Source organism: Fukomys damarensis, unplaced genomic scaffold (assembly GCF_012274545.1).
Source record: "Fukomys damarensis isolate Sample0158 unplaced genomic scaffold, DMR_v1.0_HiC HiC_scaffold_29, whole genome shotgun sequence".
Classification (NCBI taxonomy): domain Eukaryota; kingdom Metazoa; phylum Chordata; class Mammalia; order Rodentia; family Bathyergidae; genus Fukomys; species Fukomys damarensis.
The window spans coordinates 11,371,280-11,386,543 of NW_022900941.1; the positions used below are offsets into that span (position 1 = coordinate 11,371,280).

General features: G+C 36.7%; 1 long non-coding RNA gene across 1 annotated transcript in view; it reads left to right on the forward strand.

Annotated features, from left to right (window-relative positions):
* LOC117283689 overlaps positions 1 to 15,264 on the forward strand; it is a 336,703-nt gene that overhangs the window by 80,482 nt on the left and 240,957 nt on the right. Inside the window, exon 5 of the long non-coding RNA XR_004514729.1 lies at positions 490 to 615. This is a non-coding gene — a long non-coding RNA (uncharacterized LOC117283689). The remainder of the gene's footprint in view (positions 1 to 489; positions 616 to 15,264) is intronic.

The window sequence follows — 15,264 nt, forward strand, 5'->3', positions numbered from 1 at the left end:
ACCAAATTTTAAAGGTAGATAAATTTCCTGAGATCATACACCTGGACTTGTGTGTTTCACAAATTTGCTAATTGCTTCTAAATGTAATCCCATTGTCTTCAGGTCCTATGAAGCACACTTGTAGAAACCACAGAACACTTACCTCGAATGCCTTGGGTTTCCATGGATTCTCAGTTCCCTGAAAGTCATTGAATCCTCTTGCAGACAGTGAGCTGGCTGAAGCCTGTTCCCAGTTTATGCTGTGCCCTCTCCACCTTCCTGATATGGAACTACTTGCTCTTTGGTCTTGCCTTTCAGAATTGGATGTTTTAGTTAAGCCCGACTTAGTATTTAACATGTCCACTGTTCTCATTTTTGTCTCCAAAGCCCCTTTCCCAACCTAGCCATTTTGAAATTTATCTTCTTCTTGCCCAGGTAAATCCTTGTCAGAGTTTACTTGCTTAGCATGGACTCTTCTGTGAGCTCCTGGTATTTTGTTTTTATTTCTAGGTTTGATCCTGCTGAATCACCTTCTTCCTGCAGTTGACGCCTGCTGTGTCCTGGGCTTGAAGGAGTCAGTGTGTCCAAAGTATCCAACTACAATGAAAATGGGTTTCCAAAAACGTTGGATGGAAAGTGAGTGAAAAATTTCAATTAATTTGTAACCCATACAACCAAAACAAAGAAAAAAAATTTCCCCCTCATCTACATATCTTTTTTTAATTAAAGGTTTGTTCTAACATGGCAAAAACAGAGCAAAGGATAAAATACATCGTTCTGTGTTGGTTTTGACCTTGGATGTTTGAATATTCATCGCATGCAGTAGAGGAGCTGGTCTAAATTTGAGTGTTATGAAATATCACAAATCGGTGTTACCTTTTTGGAGAAGACGAGGAATATCTCACTAATGGTACCAGGCACCGATGCCCTGTAGAGCAAGGCATGAAATATTTATCATCGCCTTTTAGGTGAGAAGGAAGAGCCCTCATTAAAGTTTCATATTTACATTTCCATCCATCAGCCTGTTTCCAGTTTATACTATGTTCTCAAATTGTTCAAAGAGCTCATACCTTCAGGGAATGGATTGTGTGGGAGCCTCTGCAATATTTCTGTTGAATTTTCCCTAGACTGGGATAGCTGGGGAAAAGTTACTTATTTTTTATATATGAAAATCTGTTCACTCCTGCTTATGTAGGAAACCCAAATCATGCCTGCAGTGGCCACTTACATGACTGAACTCATAGGTAACAGTGCCTCTCTCCTCATTTACCAGAGAGGATAAATTGCAGTGAATGCTTACTTCATCTATCTTTATCTCTAAGTGCACTGCAGTTGGCTAAATATTTCTGTATGAGCCGTGTGTGTGTGTGTGTTTCACACAGAAGGAAACAGGCTGGCTATATTAGCTGTCCTTTACTCAAAAATGGACATTCCCTGATTCTATATGTTCAACATGGTGCACATATTGTGATTTGTAGTTTATAGCTCTATAATTATTTTTAAAATCCAGTTCTGAATTATTCCATGTTTCAGGAATGCTTGCTCACATCATATTCTTTGTCACTATAGAATTATTAAGCACTTATTTAGCAAACATTGTGTAAGTACCTCCTAGGTATTAGGTGCTGGGTACTTTGGGGCACAAGTATAATCACAATCTCTTGTTAGGATTGTCTTTAAAGATCTTAATGAGCAAATAGAGTAAAAAAACCACTCGTGTGTGCATACACACATAGTCCTTTGCTGGAAAGGCCAAAAAAAAAAAATTATACAAATATGCATGTCCTCAGGGCAAGATGAGATCAAACAGAAGACTTTTGCAGTCATGGTCCCATTTAAATAACCCTAGGATATCTGGTTAAGTGACTGTGTAAATCAGACTGCTGTTGTTGAGATGAGATCCCTCGGACAGATGGAACTCTTGGAGAAAATGATTACTTTGGCTCACAATTTCGGAAGCTTCAGTCCATGGTCATTGACCCCATTCTTTTGGGGACTATGTTGAGGCAGAGAACCATGATGGGTAGCATGTGATAGAGCAAAGCTGCTTGTCTTGTGGTGGGTGGGAAGTAGAGAAAGAGAAAGAAGGACCAGAGTCATCACCACGCGTTCAAGTGCATACCCCAGTGACCAACTTCCTCTTAGTTTCTACCCACTAAATGTTCCACTACCTCTCAGTACTACCACAGGCTGGTGACCAAACCTCTGACTCATGGATCTTTGGTGGCTTTCTAATCCAAACCATAACAGACACCAAGGTGAACTTTCAGGGTCAGAATTGGTGACAGAAAACAATAACACACAGGGAGAAAGTGACACAACAAACAATGAAGTGGAAAGTGAGATGTGGGGTAAGAAAATATAGATTCAGTTTCTTCCCCTAAGAGAGCTCACAATCTAAGCAGGGGAAAACAGCAATGACTGAGCATAAAAAAACTATAGAATTATAAAGTAGAATTATTATGTGAAGCCAATTATAAGGGTAACCCCTGCAAAACAGGAGAGAGAAAATCCAGTTAGTTAAGTAGTGTGTGAACTAGCAATTGTGCTCTGCCCTAGAAGCTGGCTGAGGAAGTTTAGACTTCTGGGATGCTCTGCTGTAGGTGCCTCATGCTTGTGGCTGTGGATATTTCCTGAGCCTGACTTTGGGTAGCCTGTCTTGACCACTCTGCCTACATTTGAAAACCAGAGCATAGATAACAACTTGTACTTTTCTTACTTCTGCTTTAACATTGAAGGGTCTACTTGAAAAGTTCTCTCTCTCTCTCTCTCTCTCTCTCTCTCTCTCTCTCTCGTGGAACCAGGGATCGAACTCAGAACCCTGTCTTTGCCAGGAAGGTGCAGCACCACTGAGTTATACATCCCTAACCCTGTATGGCTTTCTTCTGCATAGCTTTAGGTAACAAGTTGTCAACATCTAGAGAAAGGTGTTCTTCTCTTCGGGAGGGGAAAGGGTATTTGTCATTCAGACATGAGCGGGCACTGCTGCCTGCCTGCTACCACTTCCCTACATCTACACCTTCCTCACCTTCTTCTGGGGTGCTCCTGCTGCCTCATCCCACTGCTGCAGAGATGTTCCTCAATAGGGCATGGCACAGTGAGTGCTGGTGCCTAGGGGCAGACATGGGGGAGGTAGAGAGAAGGAGAAACATGAGTGGTGCCAAGGTGTGGTTTCCAATCCAAAGGCGATGTAGATCTGCAGCAGGGAACTTCCTACTCTGCCAGAAGTCAGAATCCTTAACAACAAGCAGACAGGGAGCAGACCGCCAAGAAGCCACACTTGCATGTGTGCGTGTGTTTCCTTCCAGGTTTACGATATACCTGACAAATTAAAATTTTTTTTGATAAACGGCACAATATTGTGGTATGTATTTATGGCAAAATGATTAAATGAAGCAAATTAACATATTCATCACCTTACAGATGGAAGATTGTGTTGGGAGGATACATAAGATCTACTCTCTTCACATTTCAGTATACAATTCATTATTGTTTAGTCACCATGCCTCACCATAGCTCTCTGCGACTTGTTCTTTCCACTTGAAACTTTACGTACTTTGATCAATATCTTTCTGTTCATCCTACCACCGCCTCTGGGTAAACACCATTCTCTACTTTTCTGATTTCACCTTTTGTAGATTCCATATGTAAACAAGATCGTGCATGTTTGTCTTTCTCTGCCTGGCTTATTTTATTTTCCAGAATGTCCTCCAGTTTCATGTTGCCACAAATGACAGTATTTCCTTTGAGGACAAATTGTACTTCATTGCATTTATACATTTGTATGTATGTATTCATTTTTTAAATAATTCACTGATAGACACTTATGTTGATCTCATATCTTGGTAGTTGTGACTAGTACGGCCATGGGTACAACCCCTTTGTATGGATGCCTCTTTGAGACTCAAATTTCACTTCCTTTAGCTATATGCCCAGAAGTAGCTAAACATATGTTCATATGTTCTTCAAATAGTTTTATAATTTCAGGTCCTATGTTTTAAATCTTCAATACATTTTGGATTAATAAAAGTCCAATTTCATTCTTCTTCATGTGGATATTTAATTAACCTAACATTGTTGAGGAGATTGTGGTGGTTAATGGATTGTCAGGTTGAGTGGGAACTCCCAGAGTCAGCATGGCTCTGGATGTGGAGGACCCACTTTAAGAAGGATTGTTGTCAAAACAGTGAAGGAGAAAAGGAGGGAAAGATTTAGCCAATTTTCCTGGAAGAGCTTCCTTCTGGCTGATTTTCCTAGGAGGAGCTTGGGCTGTTCTCTTTGGAGGTGCTCCTTTCTTTGCGTTTGCCTTGGACTTTGTCTCCTGGCTTCCCTCAGGTATTCTGATACGCTGTTCTTTACCCATTTAGTGCTCTTGGTGCTTTTGTCAAAGACTAGTCGATCACAAATGTTGGACTTATATCTAGGCCTTCTGTTTTAACCCACTCATCTGTGTGTCTGTTCTTATGCCGGTTACTATGTTGCCTTGATTACTAGAGCTTTTTAGTAGAGATTGAGATTGGGTAGAGCGATGCCTCAAGATTTGTTCTTTTTGCTGAAGATTACTTCAGCTCTTCAGCGTATTTTAGCTGTGTCTTCACTTAGCTAACTTACTTTCACTTTAGGAATCAACTAGGATGTCTTGTCTTGTGGAATATGTCATTGACTTCCTCCCTGTCTAGGCTTCAAACCTCTTTTGCCTCCAAAACACTCTACATTCTTAGCAATATTTCCCTGTTGTCATCCTAATAATTATAGCTATCAGTTTTCTGTGGGTCTCTCTCACTCTTCTGTACATTTCTTAAGGAAATTAGGAATATAGGAAGTTAGAGACTATTCCATCATCTTTGTAGTCTCAATGGTGAGCACTTAGCAGGGGCTTGATAAATACAAGTGAATTGATTAAGCCATTAATTAATTATGGCTTCGAGTTTTCCTTTCATGCTGATCTTTATTCCGGCATATTACAGGAAGCTTGCTCAAAGACAATGAGGATTCAGAGATGAGGCTATGGATACCTGCTTTTTAAAACTCAGATACATCTGTAACTTCAATAGCAGCTCATTACTGAAGTTCCTCAGTAGGTGTCTTTTTATAGCATAAGCATTATATGCATGCTGGTGTCTCACACACAGCAGTCACTCAGTATATATTTGTTTTCCCATTAATGGTGGCACTACTTTTATTTACAAAGATAGATTCTGGTTACAACAATTCAACTCCTTTGTAAAAGAGGGAGGCAGTAGCAGCAGGACTGAATGGGTTTCTAACAGACCCCTCTTCTAATTTTTTGCGTACTGCTTCTCCCCTTTCCACAGTGCAGCTAGTAGATCATGAGGCATGGAAACATTTCTACTACCAGCCTTCTGATAGTTTTACCTGCAAACATCACAGCATTAGCTCAAATGCATTTGTACTTTGAGATTTCTCTCTTAACTTCTGGTGTGGTGTAACAATGCTTACAATCATTTCTTTATTCCCTAGAAGGTATTAATATGATTCTCTTTTCAAAAATTTCTACTTAAATATTTAAGAAGATGTTTCCTTGGATACAGGATAGGTAGAAGAAATAGAAGATGAAGCAAAGGAAACTAGTTTTGTTTTTTTGTTTCTCTCTTCTGACTACTAACTGGTTAACCTCTAAATCATGCACAGATACATAAATTTTGTATTTATGTTTTGCTTTTAGTGTATTGGGAAACACTATTTTACTATTTTGAGTATAAAATGGAATATTAGCTAACCAAATTCAACATTCAATTAAAAATATCTCATGTTGACTTTAGGAATGTAAGGATACTTTAACTTTAGGAAGCCTATAGGTATACTCATTATGTTAATGGACTACAGAAAAAAATATGAGTGTCTTAAGGGATATGAAACTAAATATGTCATTTGATAGAATTTGAACACACATTTATGGTAAAACAAAGAAAATTGTGACCATAAGTCAATTTTCTTGAGTTCACAGGATTATACACAAACTACTTACATGATAAAGAAATATGATATATTGGTGTTAGATCAGATGAAGAAAAAGCTAAGAATTCTTATGGATAATTAATATAGTATATGTTATATAGTATATTTAGATAACTAAATAAAATAAAAAACTGTAAAGTGTTGAAATATTTCTTAAAGATGACAATATTTAGCTACATCAATAAACTAGATTCCACAGACATTAGAAGAAAAAAGAGAATTTTGAAAGTTTGCCAGTTCCAATGGTATCTAAACATCATCATCAGAAGATAATTTTCCCAAAATAATATTCTAGATAGAGAATATAACAAAAAAACTATGAATTAATAATTCTATTTGAAGAGAAAAATTAGGGAGTGTTTAATAAAGCCCAAATAAATGAAGATTTATATAGGATTTATGATAGAGTGACAACATTATAAAAATACTATTTCTTGGATTTAGATTACAAATTCGGTTCAATTCTAGTAAAAATTCTGGAAAGAATTTTTGAGTAACCCAACAAACACTCTTATCTTTATGAGATAATAAAATTCACAAGTAACTAGGTTGATTTTTGAAGATGGAGTAAAGAATGGGACATGACATAAGATATGATGATAAAAACAATGTGGTAGTAGTTCAGTGATAGAAACATCAATGGGAAAAAGATTATAATAATAGATTCACATATACATGGAAATTTCATGGAGGGGAAGTGTATTGCCACAAGTCAGGAAGTACATTAGGCTGGGAAAACATGGGCTAATGCAGGACAGAAACATAAATTTGGGTCCATTCTCATACCACAGACAAACATAAATGGTGCAGAAAACAAGTCCTACATGTGAAAGATAAAACCATAACATTTTTAAAAAATGTGGATGTTTTTCAGTGATACTAGAAAAACCCTCAAAGCAAAAATATTTGTAGATCTAGCTATATCACTTAATAAGGATTTTTGTTTAACAAAATATACCATAGAGATTGTTAACAGATGTGTAACAAACTGGAAGAAAGCATCTGAACTCTCAGAAAACAATATAAAATTAAATATAGGAACTACAAGTAACACCTGCAAATTACCACCATCACCACCAATAACAAAAAACCAGGAGCTCACTAGAAAATGTAATCATAAACAATGAGTCAGTGAGTTACTGAGGAAGGACTCTGGAATGATAATATGAATATAAACAGATGCTCTACTACATTAGTAATCAAGGGAATGCAAGAGCAAAAATGTACCACTTTATGTTCATCAGATTGCTAGCAATCATAGAGGAGTACAATTCCAAATGTACTGTGAGAGGGTGGGAAAACAGCAGACCCTTACGTGGCTGACAAGAGAGCAAAATGATGTAGTAATTGTGGAGCGCAAAATGACGGTAAAAAGTGGACAATTGACGATCTGTGACCTGACTATCTCACTTTATACAAGCTCAGATGGGGATCTAGGAGAATACTTTTGAAGCTACTCATTACAACGGTCTTGGTGGTAGCAGAGAGTTAGAGGCAGCTGGGTTTTCATTACCAGGGATCAGATTTTTTAAATATGAGGAAAATAAACTATAGATTATTTTGCAAGAGAATTTTGTTAATGAGATGCACACATAATAATATAAGTACACCCAAAAGTAGTATTATGAAAGAAAATTAAAAAGCCAAATGAAATCCACAGGACATGAAACAGATTTTGCATTTCTCCATACATGTCCAAAGACATTATGCCAATACACTGGGTTGGAACATACAGGGAGTGTATTAGTTACTTGTTCATCACTGGGACAAAATATTTGATATGTGTAATTTAAAGAGGAGAGGTTTATTTTGGCTCAGGGTCAGTCCATGGTTAGCTAGCTCCAAGACAGAAACAACATGGTAGAAGGGACAGTAGAAAGCTGTTCAACCCATGACAGTCAAGAAACAGAGTAAACAGGGATGAAATGGAGAAAGAATTCATCTTTCCAGGTTACTCTGTGAGTGACCCACTGGTAATAGAACATGAGCTTGTGCATGGATCAGTTCTCTGATGAGTGTAGTACCCTTATGATCCAATCACTTCCCAAAAGCTCTATCTCTGAGCACATAAGGCTTTTCAGGCACATTTTAGATTTAACCCATACCATAGTAGTTGGAAGTGGGGATAAGGAATAAAGAGAAAAATTCATTTGGAAATTTGATAAAATGTTTTGTGTAATCTAAAAAGGTAGCATGCCATGAACTGACTAAACAAACAACAGGTCTGATCAGAATTTATGTATGACAATATATATGTAATACCTATTTAGGAAAATCTTTTTTTTTTCCTCATTGAGTTTATTGGTACATTTTAGGTATACCGTAGAGTTACATTCATCATTGGGGTCTTGTACCTTTACATGACAGGTCTTGGTTCTCTTTTTTCCTCTACAAAAAGGTAGCATGCCATGAACTGACTAAACAAACAACAGGTCTGATCAGAATTTATGTATAACAATATATATGTAATACCTATTTAGGAAAATCTTTTTTTTTTTCCTCATTGAGTTTATTGGTACATTTTAGGTATACCGTACAGTTACATTCATCATTGGGGTCTTGTACCTTTACATGACAGGTCTTGGTTCTCTTTTTTCCTCTTGCTCCTGCCCACCCTTCACCCCTCCTCCCTTCCCTATTTAACAATATCTTTCCAGGAATAGCAAGGACACATTTTAAAAGAAATATCTTTTTGAGCCAGAGACCTACCATACCTTCAGTAAGTGTGCTCAGATCCTGGGGAGCAGCTGTGTGGACCAGAGTGGTCCAGAGGCAGGTGGATCCCAGCCAGGGCCCTGCCCCAACTTCAGAGGCATAGGCACACACACCCAAGCCACAGGCCCTTCTTGAAAAGAGCTGCACAGGTACACAAGCTTTACCAGAGGCCTGCCATACCATCAGTAAGTGTGGACCAGAGTGGTGCAGTTGGAGGCTGATCCCAGTCAGGGGCCCACCCCAACCACAGAGGTGAGGGCATACCCACCCAAGCCAAAAGCAACCTAGAAAAGAGCTGCACAGGTGCACAAGATTCAGCGAGAGGCCAGAAGTCCACCAAGATAATAGGTCAGCTCAGGGATCCAGAAGGCCAATTCTGAACGCAGGAATCGGTGTGCTGGTGAGCATCAGAGAAAAGACCAGTTTGTGGCTTGCTGAGAATTGAAGAACACCGGGTGAGCAAAATGTAGCCTCAACAAAGGAATAGAAGGTTGCACCTGTTGAAATGAGAAGACATGTAAGTAAGTCTCAAAACCAGACTTCAAGATCACCTAAAGCAATCCCAAAGGGAAATGAGATGAAATAATCTGATATTCAACCACCTGGACTCCCTGAAATGGCAGTGAAAGAAGACATGGAAAAAATGAAATCGGAAATAATTTATCAGATAACAACAGAGATTGTGCCCATAGTACAAGACATGGTTAATAAATCTAGACACATAAATTAAAAAAATAGAGAAGCTGAGAAACATGATGGAATCCCAACTTAGGAAACAAATGAAATCCATAAAGCAGATGCAAACAGATTTCCAGGAGATAAAACCTCTACTGAAAGTTTAAGCAGCAGAATGAGCCAATTCAAGGACAGAATTTCAGATATAGAAGATAGGAAAAAACCAGGAAAATACAAATTTAACAGAAGTAATGGTAGAAAACTTCCCAAGTAGGGGGAAAGAAATTGACATAAAGATAAGCGAGGCATATAGGACTCCAACTAGCCATGATAAAAAAATCTGTACACAGAAATATGATAGTTAAGATTCCAGAAACCCAACAGAAGAACAAAATTCTATAAGCAGTTAGAGAAAAGTAATAAATCACATACAAAGGAAAGCCAATCAGAATCACAGCAGACTTTTCAACACAAACCCTCAAGGCAAGTAGAGCTTGGAGTGACATATTTCAAGCTCTGAAGGAAAATAACTTCCAAACCAGATTAATGTACCTTGCAAAACTATCTTTCAAAATTGGTGGAGAAATAAGATACTTTCATGACCAAGAGCACCTTTGGAACTTGATGAATACCAAACCAGCCCTCCAAAAGCTATTAAATAATATCCTAGGCAAATACAATGAGGATCACAACCCCAGGAAGCCAAGCAGAATGAATCCAGCTGGCATGACAAGGAATTAAATGCAAAGGGGGAGAAACTAACAAAAAGAAAAAGTCATTACAGGGATAAGCCAATACATATCAATTATAATCATCAATATTGATGGTTTCAATTCACCAATCAAAAGAAATAGACTGACAGAATGGGTCAAGATGCAAGATCCAACAATATGCTGCATTCAAGAAACACACTTAATTCAAAAACAAACTTGTAGACTGGAAATTAAAGGGTTGAAAACAATACTCTATGTGACATGAACCCCACCAAAAAGCAGGAGTAGCTATCCTCTTTGCAGATCAAGTGTATTTCAAACCAATACTGATTAAGAGAGACAAAGATCCTTGTAAAGGGACAATCCAAGATGAAAAGATGACAATCATAAATATATACGTACCAAACACTAGTATGTCCTACTCTATAAAACAAATATTAGTGGACATGGAAAATCAAATAAACACTAATACAGTAGTAGTGAGGGACCTCAACACCCCACTGTCACAAATAGGTAGATCAACCAGACAAAAAATAAACAAAAAAAAAATACTAAAACTCAATTGAACTCTTGAACGAATGAACTTGAGATGTTTACAGCGTGTCCCACCCCACAAAATCAGAATACACATTCTTTTCAGCTGCACATGGGTAAATGTAAACAATGTCTGTAAATAGAGAGGGGTGGAAGGCTTTAAGGGAAGGCAGGGGAATGGGGAAAAAATAAGAACCAATATGGATTACATAAGGTTGCATATTTCCAATGATGAATGTCATTATATTGTATACCTTAAATATACCAATAAAATCAATTCAAATATATTTTTGGGGTCATAGGAGTACAAAGATAGCATATTGAAAGGTTTTAGGTACAGTTTAATATTTTTATTGCATATTTTCATATTCAATTCAGTTTCATATCTATTTTTCTAATATTTCAATGATATTGTCTAAATATATGTTCAATTTTAATTTTTCAAAATATTTTCTTATAGTATTCTGAGTTATATTTAATGGTTAGTAAATGTTAAATTGCTTTTATTTCTGGACTCAAATATTAATTGAGAATTACTTTTTGTGAGGTGCTAATGTTATTAGTAAGTACAATGTCTGCCAAATGGAAGATATTACAAGTTCCATGCTTTTGGTTTTGAACTGCATACACATTTTAACTTAAAGAGAGCTAAAGATACTGCCTTTCTTCCAGTGAGATTCTCCATGTTAAATATTCTAAGAAAACAAAACCCATCAATTAAATTATTGCAATTTTTAATATTGTACAATTCCTTTCAACTAAAAATATGAGTTATATCAAAATTTCCTTTGTACACACTGTTATTCCCCACTGCAGTTGCATAATTTCAAGATGAAATCTTTTTCACTGTTTGAGAAATCATCACTTAACTTGCTGAGCCCTTTCTTACACCAGTGGGGGGGGGTAAATTTCATCATCTTCTCAGTGTAAATTTAAAAACATAACTTCAATTCACAAGAATCTTAAAAGCTGAAGGGTTTTGGCATTTCATTTGTTGAATAATTTGAATAAAGATTTTGAATTGGTTCATAAAAACAGAAAAAAAATTAAAACTAACACTATGATAGGACACTTAGGCTCATTTATAAAATGTCTCTCAAATGTGCAAACATTTTGAAAATATGATTGATTCTGGATGATAGAAAGAAAATGTGTACTGAAATATTGGATATTCAGCATTAATGCCACCACATTTTCCAGCTATTAACACTAATGATGTTTATAGATGAACTGCTAGAATATTGTAGTTTAGGAACATGAATTATTTTACACTATCTTTATTACACATAAATTTTGGTACCTATGGGTTTTGTTTCATAGTTTTCATTCTCTCACATGAATTATTTTACACTATCTTTATTACACATAAATTTTGGTACCTATGGGTTTTGTTTCATAAATTTCATCAATTACAGTACTTTTCACCACAATAGCCTTCCTCAAAATTTGTATTCTTGGACTGGGGATTTAGCTCAGTGGTTCCGGTGCCTGCCTTGCAAGCAGCAAGGGCCCGAGTTTGATCACTGGTACAAAAAAAAAAAATTGTATTCTTATCATCACCACAAAAATAAATAATTTTATCTTCAAAGTTAAATAGTTGACTAATAATTTGGTCTTCAGGGTTAAGCATTTAATTCACACTATATCAGCCCTTGTAATAATGTTAGACATTACTCCTTCAATGGAATGACCTTTCAAAAACTTTGCTTTGCTTTCAAAAATGTAGTTAAAAGTGAAACCTTTTCTAAGATTAACTGATTTTCTAATTATAGTAGCTTATTGTATGGATACAGCACAGATGATATTGACCTGTTTCAATAGTATTTTCTTGCTAATGGTGCTACATCTTTATATACAAACAAGAAAATTTGAAATTTGAAATGAGTCCAATTAGTTTAGAAGAATAACTAGTTGATCTAAATGAAAACTCATGCTTCACAGAGTATAGTAGTATGTAAATGAATGTTTGCATTGAAAATATCAAATATTTGTCTTAGAACAGTCTTCTTAATGTACCTACTAGCTTTTGGGGAAGATGCTGCTGTTTCTTTCCAGGTCTGTGTTTCTAGTTTTCTTGTTGTCAGTGATATTACTATATATTCCCTCACCTACCTTAGACAAATGTCAAAAAATGTTATGTGCAAGCCTATGATTTCATCATGAACTTGTGAAACCAGTTCTGAAGTGGATGAAATTCCTAAAATTCAGCTCAAGAACTAAAAATACACATTTTCAGTTACTACTGCAAAAAGCATTTTTAAAAACAAAACAAAGTGTGGTGGAAAAACACTTTAGAAGAAATGGCAAAACATTGATCACTGACTATGCTACAAGTGCTGCAACAAGAGTTGGACTCCATTTCCTGCACATATATGATACTTCTGAAACTGTAATTTTACAATTTATAGTTATGTGTGTTTCAGTGACCCTGCTGTTTGGAGGCATGACAACTGCCTAAATTTTGCAGGCTGTGGCCCAGGTCATTATATAGTCACCTGGTATACCAACAGGATGACAGAGACAGAAGTTTTGAACATTTCTTTAACAACACTTAGGACTGAAAGGAGTTAGCTGTCCTCAGTTATATGAAAGAATTTTTGCCTAAAAACTGAACATCCTGGATCAGGTCCTTTAAAGAGAGATACTAGGGCTGGGGATTTATCTCAGTAGTGCCATGGCTGCCTCACAAGTGCAAGGTCCTGAGGTTGATCCCCAGTACAAAACAAAAAACAAAACAAAACAAAACAAAATTATATTGTGTCACAAAAGGTTCAAGAGGGAAAAACATGGGAAATATAGGTTGTGGTGAATCATCTCTCAGATCGTGCTATGTGTCCAAATCAGGTGATATCACAGAGGAGATGGTACTACAGAGTGGTGGTTCACCACACCCTTCATGCCTTATTGTCACATTATTATTATTAATGATATCTCATAAAAGAAATCCATTTGGAATGGGATACTGGGACACCAGGCATGCACCAGAACTCTCTTGGGAAAGTAGGAAGGAACGAGCACTTTCTAGTACAGATAATTTGGGTAAAAATATTTATTTTCTGGGAGGAAATACGTATTAAGGAAACACATTTAACAAACTTTCACATCCCCAGAATTCATGGAGATGGACCTTGGAATGGAAAAAAATAAAATTTATGGAAATTTCTCTTTCCTTGCTTTCATGGCCACATATAATTTCAGTGTTTAAAAGATTAGACACTTAAGAGTTAGAGGACTAGAAAGCTTGTCTCCATGAATCATTTTGGCTGGTATGGAAAATAAAGGTATTTCTTTCTGGTTAGACTTGCAGACACATTGGAAAGTTTCAACACCTGTCTTGATAACTTTATCAGTCAGGGTTCAGTTACAAGCACAGATGCTACATATATAATGGTTGCCTGAAGAATCTGGTGTGGAAGAATGCAAAATGCCTATTTACATGCTGGAGAGTCAGAGGATCCACTCAAAAGTCAAAGGCCTGGAGCTCAAAAAATGCTTAATAAATGTGTATATATGCACAAAGATATTAACAAGGAGACAACTATTGCAATTATAATCCTCTTTATTTTGTAATTTTTCGCACTGTCATAGTTGGCATTCATAACTACCTTCTTCCACTGCCCATTTTGTATTCCTTTGGCCTTCAGCAAGCACTTTAGGAGATCTTGGTTCTTTTCCTGGAAGGGTGACTCATAACTTCATTTCTAAAGGTTCTGGGTCATTTGTCATCCTATTTGGACTGGGTTGTTGTCCTTTCCCATTGACTTTGTTACAGGGTATAGTAATACTAGGAGGCACCCTAAGAGATCTTCTGTACTCCAAGAATAGTCTTTTTCTCTCTTGTAGAGCAATAGTCCATTTTCCCCTTGATAATCTGAATCAATCACCTCTGCCAGTAGTATAATTTCCTTTTCAACTTGTTTACTCAGAGGTATGGGGAGCTCAAAATGACCAGGGGGAAGTCTTAGCTTCCAGTTCAATGGAATTATTATGGTACTTTTTAGTACAAGCTTCCTTCCCTTTGTAACCAAGACTTCTAGGCCAGTAGAGCATAAAGTTGTGGAAGCAGGAAACAAAATTTTACTACTAGGTCACTAGGTGTAGTGGTAAATGGTACCATTCCCATTTCTACATCTTTATTCCTGGACCCATGAATTTTGGCTATGAGAGACACAGTACCATATAGTGGACTCTCATTCAAAATATATACAGTAATACCTTGGTTCATGAACTGATTTGTTCTACAGTTTCGGAAAAGAAGGCCATATTTGTGTTTGTGTGGGAAATATGACCATGGTTGTGTTTTTCACTTGATGCAAAGTTTGCAAATGAAACCCAAAGTTTGCCAAACTCTTTTGTTTGCAAGCCAAACAGTTTGTAAGCAAAATTATTAGTGAACTGAGGCATAATTGTATAACCTTTTGAAGAATCTTGCCCATGCCTCAAGTTGTATATGTCGGTGTAGACTTTTTTTTTTTTTTTTTTTTTTTTTGATTTTTTTTTGAAACAGGGTGTCACTATGTAGTTGAGACTGACCTGAAACTCACTATGCAGCCCAGGTCTAAAACTCACAGCAGTCCTCCTGCCTAAGCCTCCTGAGTGCTGGGATTACAGGTGTGCACCACTATGCCCAGTTTAGAGTTTTTTTTTTTTTTTTTTTTTTTTTTTTTTT